General features: G+C 47.2%; 1 long non-coding RNA gene and 1 other non-coding gene across 5 annotated transcripts in view; both read right to left on the reverse strand.

The window, feature by feature from the left end:
- Nucleotides 1-2760: 2760 nt before the first annotated feature.
- Nucleotides 2761-26210, reverse strand: part of LOC140460360 (uncharacterized) — a 77786-nt gene continuing 54336 nt past the window's right edge. For 2 of the 4 annotated variants that reach the window (XR_011954019.1, XR_011954017.1), the window contains 2 exons: nucleotides 18177-18247; nucleotides 2761-4295 (listed from right to left, as the gene is read on the reverse strand). This is a non-coding gene — a long non-coding RNA (uncharacterized lncRNA). Of the gene's footprint in view, nucleotides 4296-9374; nucleotides 11642-18176; nucleotides 18248-26210 lie in introns of all 4 variants that reach the window. The other 2 variants (XR_011954018.1, XR_011954020.1) reach the window with 2 other exon arrangements.
- trnaw-cca (transfer RNA tryptophan (anticodon CCA)) lies at nucleotides 16750-16821 on the reverse strand. The gene has a single exon. It is a non-coding gene; the product is annotated as a tRNA-Trp (tRNA).

Here is a 26210-nt window from a genome sequence, read left to right on the forward strand (position 1 = left end):
GAACTCTCTCAGCCTTGGGGGTCAGGCTGACTCAGCATTCTGGTCCTGCTCATTACCTGTTAAATTCTCCATTTGTTGTTCTTGTTATATTTCTACATGGTTGACACATTCCTATGTTTTAAAATGGAATTCCAGCAGACAGGAATTTTCCATGTAAGTAATCATACATTAGAGGGTTTGGAACGTGAATGTAACTTTTAAACATAAAGTATTTATTCATGCATGGGGTGTGGGCATCGCTGGCAATGCCAGCATTTATACCCATCCTTAACCACCCTGTGGTTGGTTGGAAAAGTGCATGAAGGTGTCTGAGATTGTCTTGATCAGCACAGCAATCTCAAAGATGGGTGTGCTCAGGTAGAAGTACCCTCCACTCCCACAGCCAAGTCTGTATTCACTTCAATTATAGATGCCATCTAAACCTCCCAGGTCAAGGACAGCATGGGATGACGATCAGAATAAAGCTTCCTCTACTCTTCAATTTCAAGTGAAGCTACCTCAACACTGTTCCCAACAAACACTGCCAAGACAGAAACAGCATTGGGTTAGATACAGAGTCAATCTTCCTCTACACTTCCCCATTAATACAGTCCCAGGACAATGATAGCAGAGGGTTAAATAAACAGTAGAGCTTCTTCCATTCGGACTGGCACTTAGTACGTCCTACACCAATCCTCAAGGAAAATTCAGAACTGAAGTATCATCTGGTACTAAATTCACACTTCCTAATGGGAATCACAGTAACAGAAAATCTTGTCGTGAAACACGGCTAAAACACACACAATGTACAACAAAACGAGACTGTTCTTGGGATCAAAGATATTTAAATGACAGGAGACATAGTCCCTGCAGTGATCCGAATGTGAGCTGAACAACATTCTCATGTGAATAATATTCTCTGGGAATGCAATGTCCACCTCACTGCTGTCTATTCAGTTCCTCTGCTCTCGTTCAGGGCTGAGTTGCGGCTGACCACATTGTGGCGTGGGGTCAAGAGGTTAGACAGTTAAGGTCAACTTGGATTGAGGGCATCCTTTGTCATGCCAGTGAGGTCGAGAGTCGCTCATTTACTCAACTTATAATCAGGGACAAGGGGATGTCAGGCTGGGCTTGTATCAGTTTGAGTTTTGAAGAAACAGATGATCCGATGGAGCTGTATAACATCTGGAGAGGACTTAATGTAAATGTAATGTCAACTCAATTCTAGCCAGAGACTAGTCTCTCATTTAAGATAGGAGAGTTTTGTTTTTCTCTCAAGTGGTCTCGAGTCTTTGAAATTCACTTTTTAAGATAGCAGCATGTGGTGGTGGCACGGTGGTTAGCACTGCTGCCTCACGGCATCAGTGACCTGGGTTTGATCCCACCCTCGGGCCGACTGTCTGTGTGGAGTTTGCACATTCTCCCCTTGTGTCTGCGTGGGCTTCCTCTGCTGCTGTGGCCTCCTCCCACAGTCCAACGGATGTGCAGGTGAGGGTGGATTGACCATGGGGGATGCAGGGTTATAGGGATAGGGTAACGAACTGGGTCTGGGTGGGACGGTCAGTCAATGTTGACTCGATGGGCTGAATGACCGACTTGCACGCAATTGGCCTATATCAATCAATAGTATGCACTTGCTTTATGGTTACCGACATCAAATTACATTCGTGGTTTTGGTTATTTCATCTCTTACGTTATCGTATTCAACCAACTACAGCATCTAGAAACTTGCTTAATTACTATATCCAATATCTGCAGAGTACTTTTTCTTTTTGTCACGACCATTATCTTGAACTCTGACATGTGACCTCTTCATTGCTGTCAAAGTTCCTTATTTATCCCCGACATTGTCATGGTTTTACATTGTCGAATGTCTTCCTGGCTTTTGCAGTTAAGACCCTATATTCTGCCCTTGTCAACATTTTCCCTTACAATTCTCTACTAAGGATTTCATGAAAAACCTCAGAGTGTGGTGAGACTGCGGAACTCACTACCATAGTGAATAGTTGGGGTGGAAGACACGACAACTAAGGGTAAGCAACCCAATACAAATGAATGTCACTACATTCACAACAGAGTGAAATTAAAACATGCAATGTCCCTCAATTTCTCAACTGTTCCGAACCAGACTTGATGAAGAACAGATCTTGCACATCAACATTATAATTTAAACAAAAACCAACAATTCTAAATATAGTAAATTTTCGAGGGCAAAGTTAAAGAAGATAATCTAATTAATAGCAATTATTTAAAACCTTTGATCAAGTCCCCCACCATCTCAGAGACAGAAACTTAAGCGGCAAATTAAAAAAGAATTTTTGTTTTAAACTTACCAATTCAAGCAAACAGTTTCCAACAATGGATTGCCAAGCCTTTGTGCAATCCTTGGACTATGACTGTTTCAAAGACACGTAACTGTAAATCTAATTTAAAAGCCACTGCTGAATGTGAATAGACACCCCAAAGTATTCAGCCATTTCTTACAAGCTGGGACTCATTCCCAGAAAGAGCCAACAATTCTTTAACTGGACAGTAGGATCTAGAGAGAACAGCTCCTGGGCTCAACAAGCAGCAACACCAAATGGAAGCAAAGTTGGCAACGGGGCTGGGCGGGGCAAGAGCATAAAACAAAAAAGCCCACTGACTCTCCCACTGCACACACACTGTCAGAATACACAGGGGCTCAATCCTGGGAGAGACCCACAGCAGTTTCATGAAGTGAACCACACTTGATGAACAGATCTTGCACACCGGAATTATAATATAAACAAAAACAAACAATTATGAATACCGCAAATTTACTCGTGCAAAGTTACACAAGATGATCCAGTTAATAGCAATGATTTAATCCTTTTCATCAAGTCCTCCACCATCTCAGAGACAGAAACTTAAGGGGAAATTAGGGAAGAGAATTTTTAAAATTATCAATTCAAGCAAACCGTTTCCAAAAATGGATTGCCAAGCCATTGGGCAATCCTTCGATGATGAGTTGTTCACAGGCACATAACCGTAAATTTAATTTCTAAGTCACTGCTGAATGCGAATGGACACCCTGAAGTATTCAGCTATTTCTTACAGACTGGAGCTCGTTCCCAGACAGAGTCAATAATTATTTAACTGGACAAGAAAAAAATAAAGAGAACAGCTGCTGGTATCAACGAGCAGCAGCGCCCACTGGAAGCAAACTTGCAGGGGTGGGGGAGCACGACGACATAAATAAAAAACGACCGACTCTCCCACTATAAGCACTGTCAGAATGTGCAGGGGTTCAGTCCTCGCAGTGGCCCACAGCAGCTTCACCAGCAGAATCAGATTGTTGGGAGCACTGGTGTGCCCGCTGGCGCTTCTGCAAGGTGCAGAATGATGAGAACCTCCGCTTCCACTCGGGGCAGGTGAATGGCCTCTCCCCGGTATGGGCCCACCTGTGCCTCAGCAGTTGGGAGGAATTGCTGAAGGCCTTCCCGCACTCTGGGCAGGGGAAGGGCCTCCCCCCCGTATTGACCCGAAGGTGGGATGCCTGGGTAAAGCCCTTCCCACACTTGAGGCAGGAGAACGGGCTTTCCCCGGTGTGCACCCGATGTTGCCTCAGCAGGGCAGAGGTATCGTTGAAGGCCTTCCCGTACTTGGAGCAGCTGAAGGGCTTCTCTATTATGTGGACCCGGCGGTGGGTCAGTAGGATGGAGGAATAGCTGAAGGCCTTCCCGCATTCGGGGCAGGAGAATGACCTCTCGGCTGTGTGGACCCACTGGTGCCTCTGCAGTACAGAGGAATTGCTGAAGGTCTTCCCGCACTCAGGGCAGGAGAACAGTCTCACCCCGGTGTGACTGCGCCCATGAGTCTCCAGGAAGATGGGAAACGGAAGCCTTTCCCACAGTCGCAACATTTACATGGTTTCTCCACGGGACGGGATTCCTTGGGTTTCTCCATGACCGAAGCTTCAGCTGCACACAAACGCGTGTACAGCACCTCCCTGCCGTGAATTCCTCTTCCCAGTCCGTATAACTTTTACTGGCTCCACAATCAGAGTGCTGCAACAGTCGGGTCTCTCTTCCAGTCTCACTGATGCTGAAAACGTACTGAAAGAGGAACCAAAAAGCTTGGTTCCTTCTCACAGAATCATCGTCGAAAATTGTTATAGCCCCGATGGATTCAGTGACTGCCAGACATTGACGTGAAATTGAGGGCTGCAAATGCTGGAGAGTCAGAGTCAAAGCACTGCAGATCAGGCAGCATCTGAGGAGCAGCAGAGTCAATGTTTCAGGCAAAGCTCTTCATCTATTGATATTGAAACGTCCATCTTCAGATCTTCAAATAATCTGTAAAATGAGATTACAAAAGTCATTACTGTCAGTCCAGGTTAGAAATTCCGAACAAGCAATTCTACTTTCTGCAGAACATTCTTTTCTTTCCCCACAAAATTGAAAGCACTATCCCACCCCGGCTCACCCCTCTATACTCACTCCGCTCAAACTAATTTTCCCGACGGTACTGATTCAGGATCTTACTGAGACCGAAAAGTGAAAACATCAAGATAGACACCTCTGAATTTTGGATACCTAAACCTGAAAGTTAGTATCTTTCACGACATCTCGGAGTGAGTAAGTCTGATTTTGGGAAGCAAAAAAAAGTGTCAATTCAGGATGAACCTTCAATGCAACCTCTTGAGAAACAACCAGACACGAAATGGTTAACATCTGGGGAGGTGGAAGTGGGGAGATGGAGGAAATGAGATATCAAGGCATTGACACAGACACCAGACAGAAACTGAACATACAGGCATGGCAAACATTACAGGCAAGCCAGAGTCATAGAGTTACACAGCACAGGAACAGGTCCTTCAGTCCAACTCATCCATGCCGACCAGATAGCCTAAATTAATCTCGTCTCATTTACCAGCACTTGGCCCATAACCCCCTGAACTCTTCCTATTCATATACTCATCCAGATGCCTTTTAAATGTTATAATTGGACCTACATCCACCACTTCCACCGGCTGATCATTCCTTACACTTGCCTCCCTCACCCCAAGCATATTATCCTCCTGTTCTGGACTTCTCCCATCCCAGGGAAATGACCTTGTCCATTTATCCTATCCATGCCTCTCATGATTCTATAAACGTCTGTAAGATCACCCCTCACCCTCTGGTATACCGGGGAAAACAGCTGAAGCAATGCGTTTACTTTTAGCTTCACACTCACTGAACTTTACTCCCGTGTAAAACATTGTTTCCCTCCCCCACACTATCCATGGGAAAAACCATGAGTGCTGAGACTCTGGAGTTGGGGGAATGCCACGTAGAATTCCTGCAATGTGGAAACACGCCATTCAGGCCAACAAGTCCACACCGACCATCCAAAGCGTAACCTATGTGGACACTTTCCCTTATCCCATTCCACTACACTTCCTGCACACTATGGGCCCATTTAGTATGACCACTTCTCCCGAAATTGCACATCATTAGATTTTGGGAGGAAACCAGAGCACCCGGAGGAAACCCAGCAGACACGGCAGGGAGAATGTGCAAACTCCACACAGACAGTCGCCCCAAGGCTGGAATCGAAAGCGGATCCCTGGCACTGTAAGGCAGCAGTGCGAACCACTGATCGAACGTGCTGCCCATGTGTGCGGAAAGAAGTGGGGGCTGGGAACTTTGTTAATTGTACCACACAGTGGATTGTTGAGTAAGGTTAAATCTCACGGGATCCAGGGAGAGCTAACCAACTGGGTACAAAATTTAGAAGCGCGTTGTTGGAGATGCTGGAATCCTTCCTGAAAACAACAAATGCTGGAGATCACGGTGGGTCAGGCAGCGCTGTGCTACTCTATGCCTGGACAGTGTGGACGTGGAGATGATGTTTCCACTAGGAGAAGGGTTGAGGATGCCAAGTCATTTAAGGCATTTAAGACAGAGATAGGTTCTTGATTAGTAAAGGGTCAAGGGTTATGAGGAGAGGGCAGCAGAATGGGATAGAGAAACATATCAGCCATGATCGACTGGTGGAGCAGACTCGATGGGCCAAATGGCTTCATCCTGCTCCTGTATATTATGGTCTTAAAGCTGGGCAGAGGACTTAAGGGGTTCTCACAAACTATTTCAGAATCCCGAAGAGGAGTTGTTGGACTCGAAACTTTAACTCTGCTTTCTCTCCACAGACGCTTCCAGTCCTGCTGAGTTTTTCCCGTGTTCTCAGTTTTTGTTTCAGATTTCCCGTGTTCTTTGTCTTATTTATCAAATTCGTTTCTTGCCCTTCCCAAGTGTCTGGAACTTCATCTCCCTGATCTACAAACTGTTCACTTACCCTAGAAATGACCACTACCTCCTTATCAAAGTCGACCCCTTTGTTGCAAAATGATTGTTCAATTCTGTGACCAAAATTATTGCATTCGTAATTACTTACACCAGGGACTCTCAATATCTCAGGCCAGAACACAGCTAGATTGTTTCAGACAGTACATTTATGTAATTTGATGCAATTCCCTATTCCCGACCTTACCTGCGTGTTGCAGGGAATGGAGGGTTTGAATTAAGAAGAAGCTGGGACATTTTTCCAATGAAGCCGAGGAAGTTGACAGATAACTTTAGAGATTTTTAAAATCAGGAGGGGTATAGATAAGGTGTCATTCCCAGGAGGCTCAGAATATTTTTTTGCTCCAGAAGATGTAAAAGGGGGTCAAAGCTTCAGCAGAAATCGAGCAGAGCTGAGAACAGACAACATTTAACTCTGTGGAAACAGGGAGATCAGAGGACAGAGATATCAGGGCCTGAAATCCGAGCTGACACCAGACTACCATGTTATCAGTGCTTTGATTAGCAGTTCGAGAACATACTCAGCATGGACTAGTTGGATGAAGGGTCTGTTCAGTACTGTCTGACTCTGTGACTGACCTGTACTGGTCTTAAAACCATTTTCTTACCTCCCCCCATAAGCATCCACTTCTTTGTTGTTCAAAACTCAGATGAACTTCGCCTTGAATATGTTCAATGACCCCACTTCTGAACTCAATTCCTCTTCGTAATATACCACTTGCCTTGCTCATTGCCTGCTGCATCTGCCCGACAACTGGCATTGACTGGTGTGGAGGGACTCTGAGACCCCTTAGTGCATCCATACATCATTCCTGATGAAGGGCCTGTGCCCGAAACGTTCCCTGTCCTGCTCCTCAGATGCTGCCTGACCTGTTGTGCTTTTCCAATGCCACATTTTTCGACTTTCATCTCCAGTCCTCACTTTCTCCACATTCCAATATATCATCATTTAAACAATGCACTGCTTTTTTTTTTAAACAGCAAAGGCTATAATTTCACATTGCGGCACTGCACTTGCCTTGTGTTTGTCAACTGAGACACAGACCTGGACCAACTTCGGGAAGAGGCAAAAAACTGAGTTCTGAACAAAAACCGTAGCACACTCAAAACGCCGGCGCTGTTTACCTTTCCACAGATGCTGCTCGACCCGTTGGCTTTCTGCAGTATTCACTGTGTTTGTTCGACACAAATGCTGCTTTCCATTAAAGAACTTCAATCCCTGTCCTCTGGTAACTGACCCTAGTCAGTGGCAATAGGTTCTTCTGATCATTAATCTGCCCATTCCCACCACATCTTCTCCCATCATTGCCAACAGCCCCTGGAAATCTCCAGTTAACCTTCTTTGCTCCAAAGAGAACATTCCCAAACTTGGGAATGTCTCCACAAAATGGAAATTGCTCATCCCTGGATATGATGCAAATGTTACAATGGGGAAGAGGTTTTGGCAAAATATTGTCAGTTAGCAGGTGGAAAATGTTCAGGAAGTAAAGCATAAATCCCAGTCTCCAGCTTTGTGAATCTTTAGAAACTCTTTGGGAAGTGGAATTCGAGGAGAATGAAGGATGAACTGTCCGACTGAGCAGAGACAGTCCAGACACCGTCCCCTTGTTTAAGAGGTTGATTGACTCTGATATTCTCGGGACATGAACTGACCCGAGACATTGAAATAATTCTATGCACATCAGGAATTCAAACCCATTCTCGGCTCGGGGCCAATGAGAAAATTCGGGAAGAGGCAAAACACTGAAAGGCTCGGAGGGCGATGGCCCCGGTGTAGGAGAGCTCGTTCTTCGTGACATGGATGTGCCTGCAGATGGTGGGATCAGGCTGTCCCCATGTCTCCAGAATGAATGTCAAAGGCTTTATTATGGAAAAGTAAAACTGATAGAAGACAATGGCAATTTTGGGCGGGGCGGGTTGAATTATGAATTGATTAGTAGGTTCCTCAAAGACACTGTGCAGGCGGCGCTGGAACCTGTCTCTGTGGCGCAATTGGTCAGTGCATTCGGCTGTTAACCGAAAGGTTGGTGGTTCGCGACCACCCAGGGACGGAGTGCTTCTTGTTCTCGTTCCTACCGCTTTCTTGGCTGCGAAAGTACACGTTTTTCATGGTTTCAGGAAAATGTTTCCCAAACGGAAATCTTTTCCACTGAGGCAGTACAAAGGGGTTTCTGAATTGATTTAATTTCTACCGTAAAGGACTGCGGATGCTGAGAATCCGAGACAGAAAGAGAAACTGCTGGAAAAACTCAGCAGGTTTGGCTGTACCTGGATGAGGAAAAAAACGAGTTCTGAAATGTTGTCTCTGATTCTCTTTCCACAGATGCTGCCTGACCTGCTGAGTTGCTCCTGCAATTTCTGTTTTTGTTTTTAACTGAACGTCCATTTCATCTTTCGGGATGAAACACTCAGACTCGCCATTTGCAGATATTTAACCCTTTCGAAACCTGTGAAGTGATTGGATTCAAACAAACTCAGCAATGATTTACTCTTTCGCAGCTCCACAGGCAGAGAGACCTGGGAAATGAAGCTGTCAGTGTGGTTCTGTATTGATGGGCCGTGTGGTGAATGCGATGGACATGAAATCCATTGCGGTTCCCCCACGCAGGGGTGAACCCTGCCGACTACAGTTGAGAAACGACGTCAAAAGAAAATGGAGATTGCTCCACGGTTTTTTTAAAATGCAAATCAGTGGAGGGGTTGAAATATTTCAATCAAATTGGGACTGGTCGGGAATCTGTAGCCCACTGCCTGTCGAGGTGGAACAAGCAGATACCCAAAGAGCTGCTATTGAGGCGATGAGCCAAGAGTTTGGAAATAAGACTCGAACAGTGAGGGACTTGAAGTCGTGATCGAAGTTAAGCAGGCACCCGAGGACAAAGGTGTTTTATTTGCCAGTGAAAGATACTGCTTCACAAAGTTGGACTGTGGAAGGGAAGCAGTGACGGTGATTATCTTTGGCTGTTCCTCTTGTGAATGTTCCCATTGCTGTGCATGTCCGTGTTAACGTCAGAACTCTGCAGCATGGCGGCGTTGGGTACGCACAGGGCCGGGGGCGCAATGGATGACGCATCTGACTCCACCTACCTGTTTGAAATGCAGCTCCCAGCTTCACACACCACAAATAATCTTTCTCATTGTCCTGAAGCCGGCATACGATTTGAATTCCTGATCTGCAGGAACGAGCCTCTTTTCACTGTCTCGCGTCAGGAAATTCCCTGAGAACATCTGAGACAAGTCACAGCGCTGTCAGAGGAGGGGAAGCTGAAAGAGACCCACACGTTGCTCACGGGCACATTTCACTTTCCCCAACTCACCGCCTCAACCACTGCGGCTCTTGGGAGTGGAAAGGGAACATACACCAAAACCCAGTCTCAGCTTTGTAAGTCTTCAGGAAATAAGAAAACTGTACATCCCTTCGGGTCTTCCATCCTGGGCAGAGAGCGTTGATTTTAAATGGCTGTCCAGTCAGTGCCGATTCGTTTTGGCTGAAAAGAAATCTTCCTTATCTCACCCCAGCATTTCTTGCCACAGAAAACTGTGAGGCAGAGTTCATGTATATGTTTCCTTGTATGGTATTTTGTAAATAACATTCGTTTGCTGGTTGTTTGTATCGGGTATTTCAGGTTCATTACCCGCTGTTTAAGTGTGTTGGTAGGTTTGTGGGCTACCATGATGCTGAGAGGGTTGAGTTGTCTGGACATCATTTCCCAGATGTTGTTAATGTAAAGTAATGTGCTAGGGTTTCTGCAGACGTTGTGTCTGCTTGTGTCAGTTTGTTGATGTGAAATCGTCACATTGGGTTTATTGGGTAGGCAAAAGTGAGGACTGCAGATGCTGGAAACCAGAGTTTAGATCAGAGTGGTGAGGGAAAAGCACAGCAGGTCAGACAGCTTCCGAGGAGCAGGAAAATCGACGTTTCGGGCAAAAGCCGTTCATCAGGAATAGAGGCAGGACGCTTCCAGGGTGGAGAGATAAATTGGGGAGTGCTGAGCCGAAAGTAGCAAAGAGTACAATAGGTGAATGGGGGTGGGGACGGAGGTGACATGTCAGAAAGGAGGGTGGAGCGGATAGGTGGGAAGGGAGATTGGCAGGTAAGACAGGTCCTGTGGACAGCGTTCAGCTGGAAGGTTGGAACTGAGGTAAGGTGGGGGGAGGGGAAATAAGGAAACTGGTGCAGTCCATAGTGATGTCCTGGGGTTGAATGTATCGAAGCAGAAGTTGGGGCGTTCTTCCTCCAGGCATCAGGTGGGGAGCGAGCGGCGATGGAGGATGCCCAGGTCCTGCATGTCCCTGGCAGAGTGGGAGGGGAGGTTGAAATGTTGGGCCACAGGACAATGGGGTTGATTGTTGCGGGTGTCCTGGAGATGTTCCCTCAAGCGCTATGACTTGACTCTGCGAGGAGGCTCCAGTCTCCCCAATGTAGAGGAGACCGCATCGGGAGCAATGGATACAAGGAATGACATTAGTGTTAGCCTTCGAGCTTCCGTGACCCAGGTTCGATTTCCGGGCAGGAAACCAATTTTCAGTAGAGCTGTCACGCTCCGTCCATATCTCCCTGGTGCTCTAGTGGTTAGGATTCAGCGCTTTCACAGCTGCGGCCCGGGTTTAATTGCCGGTCAGGGAAGCAATTTTCAGTGTGCTTTTTGGCTACCCATTCTCCTTAAATGCGCTGTACAGTTACTTATTGGTCTTCGTAGTTACTGGCTGCTGCAGTGTGTCGTGGCTCGTTGAAATAGTGTCCTCGTTCAGATTTGTTTGTACGTGTAGGGATGATTACTTCTGTAGCTAAGTACTTGGTTCGGGTGTGTTGTTTTCCTGCAGAGGCTGTTTTGAATTTACCATTGACTGTTCGCTCTTCTGTGACATCCAGAAATGGCAATTTGTTGTTGTTCTCCTCTTTTGTGAATTTTATGCCAGGAAGGAGATTGTTGATGGTGTTGTAGGTTTCCTCTAATTTGTTTCATTTTTTGATGACAGAAGTGTTTCATGGGTATTCGTTGATTTGTTTGTCGGGCTTGTTACTGAATATGAAGTGGGTGGTAACCACGAGGTTGACAGTGTTATCTTTGCTGATGAAGTTGGTGCTGTGTTTGTGTCTTTGGTTCTTCGAGTAGTGTCTTCAGTTTTCTTTGGCCATGTTGATGTTAATGGATGTGAACAGGGCTGTTATGTCAAAGGACAACATTATTCCATCCTCTTCGATCTTCGTGTCTTTGGTGTTCAGGAATTCTTGGATGGAGTAAATGGAGTGGCATGAATCTTCGACTTGGTGTTTTAGTCCTCAGTGGAGGCCTTTGACTAGTCTGTATATTGGTGTTCCAAGTAGTGAGACTATGGCCTGAGGGGGGCTCCTGGTTTGAAAAGGAGGAGAACAACAATAAACTGCCATTCTTAGATGTAACAGTAGAGCGAACAGTCAATGGGGAACTTCAAACTAGCATCTACAGAAAAAACAACACACACAAACCAAATACTTAACCACAGAAGCAATCATTCCACCACCCACAAACGAAGCTGCATCAGGACATTATTTCAACGAGCCACTACACACTGCAGCACAGAGAAACTAGGAAGAGCACAAGAGGAATATGTATATAGTGTATTTAAGGAGAACGCGTCCCCAATAAACCCATTCTGCCGATTTCTCGGTGATGCTTCCAAGCTCACTCTCAAAAATTTGGTTTGTCTCTACAGTCTTTTCTGTTTATTTTTTGTGTGTTTTGAAAACTTTCTCAATCCTCTAACTGAGTATTGGAGTTGGGAAGTTATGTTGTGGCTGTAGAGGACATTGGTGAAACCACTTTTGGAATATTGTGTGCAATTCTGGTCTCCCTCATCTCAGAAGGATATTGCGAAATTTGAAAGGGGTCTGAAGCACAAATGGGCCCACAGAGGGGAAGAGGCTCTTCTGTTCCCCTGAGTGTGGGAATGCCTTCAGTGATTCCTCTGTCCTGCTGACGCACCAGTTGGCCCACACCAGGGAAGGCTGTTCTCCGGCCCCAAGTGCGAGATGGCCTTCAGCAGTTCTTCCCACCTGCTGAGACACAAGTTGGTCCACACTGAGAGGCCGTTCTTCTGCCCCAACTGCAGGAGGGGCATTGCTCTTCCCTCCGACCTGCTGGCCCATTGGTGTGTCCGCATGGGGGAGAGGTCGTTCAGTTGCCCTATGTGCAGGAAGGCCTTCAGCAATTCCTCTTCCCTGCTGAGGCACCAGTCCACCCACACCGGGGAGAAGCCGTTCTCCTGCCCTGAATGTTGGAATGTCTTTACCCGCTCCTCCACACTGCTGAATCACCAGCTGGACCGCACGGGGGTGTTGGGGGGGTAGGTCAGTGGCGGAGGGGGGGAGGCCATTCTGGTGCCCTAATTGCGGGAAGGCCTACAGCAATTCCACCGCCCTACTGAAACACCAATGTGCCCATACCGGGGAGATGCCCTCCAGCTGGCCCGAGTGTGGGAAGAGGTTCATGTTTTCCTACAATTTGCGGAAGCACCAGTGGGGGCACCAGCTCTCCCAGCAATCAGATCCTACCGGTGATGATGCCTTCAGTCACCTCCCAGGACTGAACCTCCTGCCAGTGGGTGCAGTGGGAGAGTAGGTGGGCTGTTTTTGTTTTCTGCTGGACTGCAGTTGCCTCCCCTACACCCCACAACCACAACCCCATGGTGGCTCAGGGTTAGCACTGCTTCCTCATGGCACCAGGAACCCAGGAATAATTCCACACTTGGGGCTCTGTGTGCAATTTATGGAGGGTAGGAAAATGGATCTGAGTGGGTTAGTCTTCGGAAGATCAGTGCAGATGTGTTCGGCTGAAGGACCTGTTTCCACATTGTGGGAGTTCTATGATTCTATGAGCATTGCCTTCAGTGGACATTGCTGCTCATTGAGCTCGAGACTGCACATTGCCAATGAAATGATCCAGAGAACCCTAAGACCGCGAGACCATCGGAGCAGAAGTTAGTCCATTTGGCCTACTCTGCCATTCATTAGTAACAAAAGTATTGGATGAGATTAGCTACAGTGCGGAAACAGGCCATTCGTCCCAACAAGTCCACACCAACCCCCTGAAGAGTAACCCATCCAGACCCATTTCCTTCTGACTAATATACCTAACTCTATGGGCAATTAAGCATGGCCAATCCACATGACCTGCACATCTTTGGTTTATGGAAGGAAAAAGGACCACCCAGAGAAAACTCACTCAGACATTGGGAGAAAGTGCAAATTCCTTACAGACAGCCACCCAACGCTGGAATCAAACCTGGGTCCCAGGCGCTGTGAGGTTGCAGTGGTAATCACTGAGCCACTACATATTGCAACCCGAAGTCGGCAAGCAGGAGGTTGGGAGAATGCAGCAAGCCAGGCAGCACCAGGATGTGGAGTAGTCAGCGTTTTGGGTATTAACCCTTCTTCAGGACTGAAACGTTGACTTCTCCATGAGAAACGATTTACAGGAATGTTGCTGGGGGTTGGAGGGTTTGAGCTACAGGGAGAGGCTGAATAGCGTGGGGCTGTTTTCACTGGAGCATCGGAGGCAGAGAAGGGACCTAATAGCGGTTATAAAATCATGAGGGGCATGGACAGTGTAATAGAAAATGTACTTTCCTTGGTGTGGGGGAGTCCAGAACTGGAGGGCATAAGTTTAGGGTAAGAGGCGAAATATATTAAAGGGACAACTTCTTCAATCAGAGTGTGGTACTTATATGAAATGAGCTGCCAGAGTATATCGGTCAGGTGCTGTCAAATGGGAGTAGATAAATCTGTCAAATGGGAGTAGATTAATATAAGATATCAGGTCAGCATGGACAAGTTGGACCGAAGGGTCTGTTTCCATGCTGTACGTGTCTCTGACTACTGGTCCGGATGTAAGTTTAAAATAGAGTCTAAGTAACTTTGAATAGTTCAATCTTGTTGAGCTCATCTCCTGAAAAGTTTCAGATGAATCCCTCTGAGAGATACTGTTTAAACATGCTGAGTGGGACAAAATATCCAATCAAGGTCAACACAAACCCAGAGTTGAAGAAGTCAGAAGTCAGAACACCAAGGGGACCAAAACTGATCACAATATTCCAGGTACAGCCTCATCAACGTCCTGTATAACTACAACATAACTTGCCAACATCTATACCCAATTCCCTAATTGATGAAGGCCAGTGTGCTGAAACCTTTCTTCACTGCCTTGTGTACCGATGTAATCAGAGATATAGGACCTACTTTAAACTGATCCACGATCCAGCTGCTGGGAGCACAGAAGTAGAGTAGTGCTGCGTGAGTGTGCTGGGTAGATAACCCAGAGGTCGATGGGTACATACCATGTCATGCTATTGCTCAATGTCTCTGTAAGCTGCTTTCATATACAAAGGTTCTCTGTTCTGTATCTTACCTTTGCATCTGCTTCCCAAAGCTTCTTCAGTGGAGGAGCGGCCGCTGGAGCCCAGGAGTTCAACAACCCCCTGGAGCTGGAGGAAGGTCCAAGCTCCAATAAGCGGGGGGGGGGGGGGGGGGGGGGGGGGGGGGTGGGGTAAGGCTGGAGGTTGGATTTGCTCAAGGCTTGTATCTGTTAACTTATTTCAATGGTACCTACTGTATGGGGCTATGGCTTACATTAAAACCGGAGGATCATATCAGAGTGTTTATATTTAGCAGTGGTGGTTGGTAAAATGCACTCTCTGGAGGAGCACTTTCAATGATGCTGCATTTCTTGCCCTCTGCCCTTCCACCATTTCTTATCTCCCATCTTGATTTTATATTTTTTTTGGCAAATTTAATTTCATATTAATCAGACTTGGTATTTATTCACTGTGTTCTCTTAATTTGTTTGTTCGAATATTGTAAGTCAAAATTAATGCTGTGATTTCATTTCTGATGTCAGAGTTTGACATTGAATGTGCAGGTGTGAATACCAGTAAGTTGTGAAAATAAATCAAGAACTTGTGGTTTTGAACAAAAAGAGCAGTTCACTGATATTCATGGCATCGTTTCATTTGCGTGTAATGATTCAAATCTGACCAACAAACCGTTTCATGCAGTCATCCAATTGAATAAAAAAATTCTTTAATTTAATTAAAGAAAATAACTCTGGCAGGCTAAGATTTATGCAATCTATTTATAAGATTATGTCCATTGCTCGCAATATGGTCTCATCCACATTGGGGAAACTGGACACCAATGAGCAGAACATTTCAGGGAACAACTCTTGGACTCTAAATCGAAAAGACACTCCCCCTCCCATTCCACCAAGGACATGCAAGTCCTGGGCCTCCTCCACTGCCAAATTCTTGCTCCCCGACACTTGTAGGAAATACCTCAATTACTTTTTTCGGACCCTCCAACCACATGGTATCAATGCAGATTTCATCAGTTTCCTTATTTCCTCTCCCCCACCTTGTCCCAGATCCAACCTTCCAATTCGACACCAACCTCTTGTCCTGTCATACCTGTCCACCTTGCTTCTCACCTATTTGCTCCACCCTCATCTCTGACCTATCACCATCAATCCCTACCTCCATCTACCTATTGCACTCCTAGCTGCCTTCCCTCTAGCCCCACTTCCTTCCCATTTATCTCTCAGCCCCCTTGGGCCATCCTTTATTCCTGATGAAGAGCTTCTACTCTAAACCAAGACTGTGATGAAGCAACATCCTCAACAAATAGGAAATAGCTCCCAAGTCAGATTTCATTCCCTCTTCTGTTTCCCAGTTCTTTCAGAAATAAGGAATGTCTTTTTCTTCCACGAGAAAGTGGTCTTCCACTTTGTGCTGTCTGAAGTGTTATGCCACACCATTACTTCAGCCACCTTTTAAGAATCCTTTCAACCTGTTTTTCTAACAATTGTGGAGGTGACCAAAAGCAAACATTTCACTTCTCCTCAATGCCCCATTTTTCCTCCTAAGGGCCATTTTGTCATGTTGTCTATGTTACAAACAGCCAAGTGCACTTGGTTTCTGAATTGAAATTTGGTCATTGAAGTGAATAGGATTAATATTTATCGATGGCTTGAACTAACTGTAATTATCCACCAATACGATATCTTTTGTTCCACCAAAACTGGAAACAATGATCTGTCTTTATATTGCAGTCGGATGTAGAAAATCGCAGCGATCTTCACGTTATTATAGTTTACTGAGGCCATAACAGCATTGCGTGGCAGTTTGATGTGACTAAAACCTGGATGGCAATCTCTAGATTATGTTGTAAAAATATCGGTATAATGTTATTCACACCCCGCGGTCACCAACTGAACGAACCTGCTGTGTTTAAACCCCGTGATGAGCAATCTGTGTTTTACTTCTCACATTGCGGCGAGCTGAGCATTTACCCAAACAATGGGCACACCACCGCCCCGACACAGTGTTTACAAATCAAACTGATCGAAAGTTTCCACAAAGATTAGACACGACCAATATACGGAAAGAACGTACTCCTTCCTTGATTTGAAATGTAAGAAGTTGACTGTCGTGAGCCTGACGTGATTTGAACACGCAACCTTCTGATCTGGAGTCAGACGCGCTACCGTTGCGCCACAAGCTCACAGACTATTGGTACTCTCTATTCATGCTGAAGGGAAGTGATCGCACTACAATGATTTTACGTTCATGTCTGTTGTGTTTCTCCCCCTTCTCTTCCAAGGGTTGGGCTTGTCTTTCGACTTGCAGAAGTTGAGATGCTCTGGATGCTGTGATCCAGGGCAAACACAGGCTGGAGGACCTTCAGCTCAGAAAGATGCAGCTGGAAGCCGGGCTGCAGACACGTTGGGGGAAAAGGGGAAAGTTAACTGGACACTGTATTCTGGGAGATGGTCATTCCTCTACAGACAAAGCCTTCTGACTGGGTCAGTGGACAAGGTCAAGAGGGTGTCAGCACAGGTCAGACAGATAAAGGGGATCTGAGAGAGGTCTGCACGAGTGAGGAGCTAACTGGCTGCGTGGTGGGAGTAAGAACAATGTTGGGGAGGGGCAGTGGTGGTCAGGGAGAGAATAGTGGCAGGGATTGTCACCATTCTCTGCAGTTGGCAGCAGAAGACCAGATTGCATCAGTGTCTGCCTGGCGCCAGGATTTGGGAACCGGTGTGCTCAGGGCTGGAGAAATGGAAAAGGCAAGTTGCAGCAGGCGTGGTCTAACAATGTCAGGAGGAGAGAGCCTCTGCTGAAGGCTCATGAGAAGTCAGAAGCTACAAAGACAAAGCAGAACTTCAAAGCTCTGGGTGGCATGGTAGCTCAGTGGTTAGCACCACTGCCTCACAGTACCACGGACTTGGGTTCAATTCCACTCTTATACAGCTCTCTGTGTGGACTTCGGCATGTTCTCACCTTTGTGTCTGCGTGGGTGAAATCTGGGTGCTCCAGTTTCCTCCGATAGTCTAACCATCTGAAGTTTAGGGTGGATTGGCCATGCTGAAGTGTCCAGGGATCTGCAACCTAGGGTGGGTTAACTATGGGGAAAGTGGGTGGTTGGAAGGTCAGTCTGAAATTTATGGGCCGAATGGCCCGTAGGGACTATATGAATCTACCGTCTTCGCAATGTGTCTATTGAGAAACGATTGCCCCCAAGTCTGCTGTTAATGGAGTGGGTTCCAGTTCATGGGTAAGGTGGAATTTGTGCTGTCACTTCCCAATCCCACTGTCCCCATGCATTCTCTCTCACCTGACAGTCTGCACTCACCAAATATCTCTGCCCAGCCATTCTCTCTCTCTCTCTCCCTCATTTTCTGCCCCCCATTCTCTGTCCCCAAGTCTTTCTCCTCCCCTCCACTCTCTGTCCCCTGTCCACTTTCTCTCTCTCTCCCCCTACCCTTTGCTCCCCTATCCATTCTCTCTGTCTCTCTTCTCCCCCAGCCTCTGTGCCCCTGTCCATTCCCCACCCCACCCCCCCATCCTTTATCGTACCTCGAGCCCGCTTTGATTGCTGTATCAAGCCCTTCTCGGGAAGGAGAGAGAATGGATGGTGATGAATCAACCTGGAAGACAGGGGTGCACAAGAAATGGCTGATTTTAAAATTGAGAACAGCTGAAATGATATATTCAGAAACATTGTTAATGTCTAAAAGCATAAAGCTGCAGACATGTTGCGGAAACTTGCATTGAATTAGGCGGGTAAAGTCATACAGCACAGAAACAGACTCTGCAGTCCAGCTCACCCATGCTGACTGGATACCCTAAATTAATCTCGTGACCCATTTGCCAGTATTTGACCCATATCTCTCTCAACCCTTCCAATACATATACCCAACCAGATGCCTTTTAAATGTTATAATGGTACCAGCTTCCATCACTTCCTCTGGCAGCCTATTCCACACACGCACCACCCTCTGTATGAAAAAAAATACAAATCTATGCCTTCCTCACTCCCTAGTTTTATCTGTACTGATACCTTCGGGGATCATAAGACCATAAGACCATAAGACATAGGAGTGGAAGTAGGCCATTCGGCCCATCGAGTCCACTCCGTCATTCAATCATGGCTGATGCGCATTTCAGCTCCACTTACCAGCGTTCTCCCCGTAGCCCTTAATTCCTCTAGACAACAAGAATCTATCAATCTCGGCCTTGAAGACATTTAGCGTCCCGGCTTCCACTGCACTCCGTAGCAATGAATTCCACAGGCCCACCACTCTCTGGCTGAAGAAATGTCTCCGCATTTCTGTTCTGAAATGACCCCCTCTAATTCTAATGCTGTGTCCACGGGTCCTAGTCTCCTCGCCTAACGGAAACAATTTCCTAGCATCCACCTTTTCTAAGCCATGTATTATTTTGTACGTCTCTATTAAGTCTCCCCTTAATCTTCTAAACTCCAACGAATACAATCCCAGTATCCTCAGCCGTTCCTCATATGCTAGACCTGTCATTCCAGGGATCATCCGTGTGAATCTCCGCTGGACACGTTCCAGTGCCAGTATGTCCTTCCTGAGGTGTGGGGACCAAAACTGGACACAGTACTCCAAATGGGGCCTAACCAGAGCTTTATAAAGTCTTAGTAGTACATCTCTGCTTTTATATTCCAACCCTCTTGAGATAAGACACAACATTGCATTCGCTTTCTTCATCACAGACTCAACCTGCATGTTTACCTTTAGAGAATCCTCGACTAGCACTCCCAGATCCCTTTGTGCTTTGGCTTTATTAATTTTCTTACCATTTAGAAAGTAACCCATGCTTTTATTCTTTTTGCCAAAGTGCAAGACCTCGCACTTGCTCACGTTAAATTCCATTAGCCATTTCCTGGACCACTCTCCCAAACTGTCTAGATCCTTCTGTAGCCTCCCCACTTCCTCAGTACTACCTGCCTGTCCACCTAACTTCGTATCATCGGCGAACTTTGCTAGAATGCCCCCGGTTCCCTCATCCAAATCATTAATATATAATGCGAACAGCTGTGGCCCCAGCACCGAACCCTGCGGGACACCGCTCGTCACCGGCTGCCATTCTGAAAAAGAACCTTTTATCCCAACTCTCTGCCTTCTGTTAGACAGCCAATCCTCAATCCATCCCAGCAGCTCACCTCGAACACCATGGGCCCTCACCTTGCTCAGCAGCCTCCCGTGTGGCACCTTATCAAAGGCCTTTTGAAAGTGTAGATAGACCACATCCACTGGGTTTCCCTGGTCTAACCTACTTGTCACCTCTTCAAAAAATTCCAACAGGTTTGTCAGGCATGACCTCCCTTTACTAAATCCATGTTGACTTGTTCTAATCCGACCCTGCTCTTCCAAGAATTTAGAAACCTCATCCTTAATGATGGATTCTAGAATTTTACCAATAACCGAGGTTAAGCTGATTGGCCTATAATTTTCCATCTTTTGCCTTGATCCTTTCTTGAACAAGGGGGTTACAACAGCCATCTTCCAATCATCCGGGACCTTTCCTGACTCCAGTGACTCTTGAAAGATCTCAACCAATGCCTCTGCTATTTCCTCAGCCACCTCTCTCAGAACTCTAGGGTGTATCCCATCGGGGCCAGGAGATTTATCAATTTTAAGATTTTTTTAACTTTTCTAGCACTATCTCTTTCGTAATGGCAACCATACTCAACTCAGCCCCGTGACACCCTTTAATTTTTGGGATATTACTCATGTCTTCCACTGTGAAAACGGACGCAAAGTACTTGTTAAGTTCTCCTGCTATTTCCTTATCTCCCATCACTAGGCTTCCTGCATCAGTTTGAAGTGGCCCAATGTCTACTTTTGCCTGTCGTTTGTTTCTTATGTACTGAAAGAAACTTTTACTATTATTTCTAATATTACTGGCTAGCCTACCTTCATATTTGATCCTCTCATTTCTTATTACACTCTTTGTTATCCTCTGTTTGCTTTTGTATCCTTCCCAATCTTCTGATTTCCCACTGTTCTTAGCCACTTTATAGGATCTCTCTTTTTCTTTAATACATTTCCTGACTTCCTTTGTCAGCCAAGGTTGTCTAATCCCTCCCCGGTTAATCTTTCTTTTCTTGGGGATGAACCTCTGTACAGTGTCCTCAATTATACCTACAAACTCCTGCCATTTTTGCTCTACTGTCTTCCCGGTTAGCCTCTCCTTCCAGTCTATTTTAGTCAGTTCCTCTCTCATGCCCTCATAATTACCTTTATTCAACTGTAACACCATTACATCCGATTTTGCTTTCTCCCTTTCAAACTCCAGACTGAACTCTACCATATTATGGAACATCTCTGGACTTGGACAGCAAGGTTCCTTTGTTCCTCAGCACTCTGTACGGACCTACTATTTATTGATTAATTTCCTCCATCGTTACATTTCACAGAATGCCTGGAGATTAAATTCCATCTCTCTGCCCCCATTTACCAGCTGATTGGTATCAAACTGTGGCCGGAGACCATGGTCCTCACTATCAAAACCACCACCTTTGCAGAGTTTACTCCTAAACAGAGGGGGGCAGCACTGTCTCCATCTAAGCAGAGGGAATTGTGTGTGGGTATTGTGGGGGCTTGGAAACTTTTCAAGCTCCCTTTCCTTCGTTTTTTAATCCCACCAAATCCATGTGGTTTGAGTTTTTATAACAGGAAACAGCACAGGGTTTAATTTTAACTTCCCACTGGCCCTCTAACATCTGAGAGTAAAACACTTTAGTTCCCCTCCCCTCCCTCCATGTGTAACACAGAGTGTGGGAGTGGCACCTGTTGTTATTTTGTGATCGATTCCAAATGAAATTTTATCACTGCGCAGGCGCAAGTGAACAGTCTGTTTTTGTGCTTTCTGTGAGATCCGGGTAGCAGCTTTTAAATCCTTATGTTAAGCAGCAGAAGCAAACAGTAGATCAGCAATTATATTTTGAGAGTGGTAATTCTCGCCCTGATCACCCCGTTGGGTCAACAGAGAGAGAGGGAGAGGATGTCACATCTAAAGTGCATACAGAAGAGTTGTTACACTTGTTCAGTCAGTTGAGTTGGTTCTGCCCTCAGTTGTTACTGGATGTTGCTTTCATGGATCATAATTAAACTACAACGGAACACATTAAATTCAAGGAATTCAATTGAAAGGGCAATTTGAGTGAATAAATGGAAAACTGCTTAAGGATTGTCTCTTGGTCTTTTACTTCACCAATTAGAAATTGTTGGTTTGACAACTCTCCTAATCATAGAATCTCTACAGTGTGGGAGCAGGCCATTTGGCCCATCGAGTCAACACTGACCCTCCAAACAGCATCCCATCCAGACTCACAAAAATGTGCACCGCATGTGTGCAGAGAAGGGGATGCTGGGAGTGACTGGGATGCTTTCACCACCACCATCTCCTTCCAAGACCCAAACATCCCCACAGCACCACCTGTCCATTCCTCCACCACCACAGTGCCTCTGGGCTTAACCCCTGCCAACCACAGTGCCACTGTCCATTCTCCCCGCCACCCACAGCATCTCCTTACATTCTACTCGCCACCCACAGTGCCCCCTGTCCATTCTCCCCGCCACCCACAGCACCCAGTCCATTCTCCCCGCCACCCACAGCATCCCCTTACATTCTACTCGCCACCCACAGTGCCCCCTGTCCATTCTCCCCGCCACCCACAGCACCCAGTCCATTCTCCCCGCCACCCACAGCATCCCCTGACCATTCTCCTTGCCACACACAGTGCCCCTGTCCATTCTTCCCACCACCCACAGCATCCCCTGCCCATTCTCCCCGCCACCCCCAGCATCCCCTGCCCATTCTCCCCGCCACCCCCAGCATCCCCTGTCCATTCTCCCCCACCAACCACAGCACAACCTGCCCATTTTCCCCTGTAGCACCCACAGCACCTCCATCCATTCTCCCCGGCGATTCATGGCTCTGCCCTCTCCATTCCCCTGTGCCACCCACGGCACCTTGTCCAATCCCTCGCCACCCCCGGCACACTGTCCATTCTCTCTCTCTTTCTTTCTCTCACCCATACCCTCTGCATCCCTGTCAGTCCATCTTCAGACTCCCCATGCATTTTCTCTCTCCCCCACACCCTCTGCTCTGCATCCCTCTGTTCCTCCACCTATTCTCTTTCTCAGCTCACGCTGCCGAGTTTCCTAGCCCACCTTGGCAGTGGCCGGGCCGGGCGGCCGTCGGCCCCCGACTCCTCGCAGAAGTCCGCTCGCCGACACTCCGCCACGTGCACGGGTCAGTGACGCTGACGAACCGATTGCTCGTCCCGTTTTCGCCTCTGCTTTTCCTAAGGCAAAGCTGCTGCATGCCTCGTGACACTCGGCGGGCGACATGGTGGAGGAGATCCTGCCTCCGTCGCTGCAGTGCGTGCCGACATGCATCGCCTCTTGGGCGCCCTGTTTATTTTCCCCAATAGACATATGTTTCTGCGGGCCGCACCAGGCTGGTGCTCCCCACAACTTCACGCCACCCTGCTACACACGCACGCCAGCATGCAGGTGGGTGCTGCTAAGGTGGGGAGTGTATGTGCGGTCCGGGTCGCTTTCCTCTGGCAATCAATCGCACTCGCCTTGGCTGGCGAGAACGCGGCTGGGGTGTCGCAGAGGACCCGTCCTCTTTGTCCCCCGAAGTTCAGACTCCAGAGCCCTCCGACGTTTGAGCGCTTGGCATTTCCCCGCACCCTACAAATTCCGTTCGTCCGGCTCGACACCATCCCCCCCGCCGGGGAGCGCGGCCTGGAGTCCGTCTGTGTCGTGGCAGTGGGGCCAGTACGGCTGTCACCGGTCCCAGAATGGCTGTCGGTGGTTTACACGGTGACGGGCACCGCTTTGTCTTTGGGACACGGAGCTGCCTCGAAATGTTGAGCCTCCTGTGGGGTCTGCCTAGGCTCTGCACGCTGGCGGTGCGGCCTGGCCATCCTCTGACTCTGGGTACGACCTCAGATCAGACGCGACAGCCCGCTGAATTTAAGCACATTACTAAGCGGTGGAAAAGAAACTAACCAGGATTCCCTTAGTAACTGTGAGTGAACAGGGAAGAGCCCAGCGCCGAATCCCCGCTCGCCTGACAGGTGAGGGAAATGTGGCGTATAGAAGCGCTTTCTCTGACGGTGCCCAGACGCCTAAATCCTCCTGATCGAGGCCTAGCCTGAGGACAGTGTGAGGCCGGTGGCGGTGTGAGGCTCGTCGAGATTGTGGTAAACTCCATCTAAGGCTAAATAACAGCACGAGACTGATAGTCAACAAGTACCGTAAGGGAAAGTTGAAAAGAATTTTGAAGAGAGAGTTCAAGAGGGTGTGAAACCGTTAAGAGGTAAACGGGTGTGGCCCGCGCAGTCCGCCCGGAGGATTCAACTCGGTGGCTCCAGTCGGTCACATTGGGGTCTGGCGCATCTCCTCTGCTGGGACCGCTCCCCGCGTGGGCAGGGCTGTCGCCGGGCGCATTTCCTCAGCTGTTGGTGCGCCGCAACCGGTTTCGGGTCGGCTGGGAAGGCCGGTGGATTTGGAAGGTGGCTCGCCGCTCCATGTGGTGAGTGTTATAGCTCCCTGGCAATACCCTTCACCGCACCCCCGCATTCTAGGGAAGCGACCGCTGCCGCGCCCTCCCGCCCCCTCGGGGTGTGCGTGGAACCGTGTGTAGCGAGCGGGCTCGCCATGCTCCCGGTGGGTCTGTTGACTGGGGTGTAATGCCCTCAGTTCACCCCAACCGCGTCCTGCCGCAGAGTCGGGTCGAGCTATGCCGAGCTGGTGCCAGAGGGCCCTTCCTGTGGATCACCCCAGCTGCGGTGCCCGTCGTCCTTCCATGGCAGGCAGGTGGCCTCAGCCGGCGCCTAGCAGCTGACGTAGAACTGGTGCGGACCAGGGGAATCCGACTGTTTAATTAAAACAAAGCATCGCGAAGGCCACCGGTCGGTGTTGATGCGATGTGATTTGGGCCCAATGCTCTGAACGTCAAAGTCAAGAAATTCAATGAAGCGTGGGTAAACGGCAGGAGTAACTTTGACTCTCTTATCCCCTTTCTTGGGGGATGTGACGACAGTGTTTTTAAGGTTGTTGGTCTCCGACCGGTGCCGGCATCGTCACCTTTGTGATTCGTTTCTATGCATTTTGTCGATCACAAAGTAAGGTCGAACCTCCACGTGATTCCCCCTGATAATGGCCTGTATGAGAAAGCTCTGGCCGAGAAGGCGATTTTAAATTGTTTTGTGGTTGTTTTAGTCTGGTCTTATCAGTGTTTTTACCATCGATTTTATCTTTGGTCTTAACTTGATTTCACTAGTGCTATAAACCACTGGCTGTTTTTATCGTTTTCTCCATCGTTTGAGCATTACTCAGACCAGGCCGGCTAATACGACCTTCAGAAAAGATACGAGACGGCTGGTGACCATTCGGTCTGGTTGAAACCAAATTTGGCAGAGGCGATTATGGCCGATTCCAAAATTTCCAGTTGGGTGGGAGACCGGGAAAATAACCGCCCCCCCACGGTTGCTTTTGGCGGCTCCATGCGCTAAATGTATGAGCCAAAAACGGACTGGGCAATCCGCCTCGACTCAGACTCACACGGAAGAGACCATAAGAATTATTCCAGCAAGGCTATCCTCGGGCAGGCACGAGGGAGCTGTTAACATGGCCCAGAATAATCAGGATAGAATTCAAAGGGAAGGGCTTGTGGAGGAGGCCCCTCTACAGCCAAGTCCATTGAACAGCCGGACGATTTTTAATTCGAATTTTGAGGGGCCATTTGTTTTTAGTCGATGTGGAGATTTAGAGAGCAATGAGGAGAGGTATGAAGGAAGAATTTTTCACCCGGTAATTAAAGAAACATATAAATTAGAGTTAATAATTAAATACCCGACAAAAAATTTTAAATGTAATTCTTGTAATCATATGTACAATGCTACAGGGATGTTTAGGAAACACTTGAAAATATGCAAAGGAATTAAATCAGTGACAATTAGGTGCAGTAAATGCGATTGGGAAGGGAACTATCAGGCGGTAGCGTGCCAATATGCAAAATGTAAGATGAGTGATAATGTTAGTAGCAGTAGTAATAGTACCAGTAATAGTAATGAAGGAGATGGATTAGAAAAATCATACCAGTGTGAAGGATGCCCGTTAAAATTTAAATCAGCCAGAGGGTTGGGGCAACACGAAAGACATACTCACCCCATCTTGAGAAATGAGAAAAGGAAAGAAGGGAAGACGGAGAGTAAGGATAAGATAGATAATAGAGAGGGAAACAAGAGGGGAGTATGGTCTAAGGTTGAGGTGGAAAAGTTGCAACAACTATAATTAGAGTTTAGCGGCTGTAAGACTATTAATAAAAGTATCGCAGAGAGAATCGGTTCTAAAACCGCTAAACAAATTTCGGATAAAAGGAGATTATTGAATAAGAAGAATAAAACTAGCGATAATGATAAGGGTATAGAGTTAGAAATGATCTTTAATATTAATGACAATAATGAAATGCAAGATAGCGATCTGGTGTTAGACAGGGTTTTGGAGGAAGAAAGATTGAATGAACAGAGGGACCAAGAGAACGCTATTATTAGGGATTGTC

The sequence above is a fragment of the Chiloscyllium punctatum genome, chromosome 36, assembly GCF_047496795.1.
Source record: "Chiloscyllium punctatum isolate Juve2018m chromosome 36, sChiPun1.3, whole genome shotgun sequence".
NCBI classification, from domain to species: domain Eukaryota; kingdom Metazoa; phylum Chordata; class Chondrichthyes; order Orectolobiformes; family Hemiscylliidae; genus Chiloscyllium; species Chiloscyllium punctatum.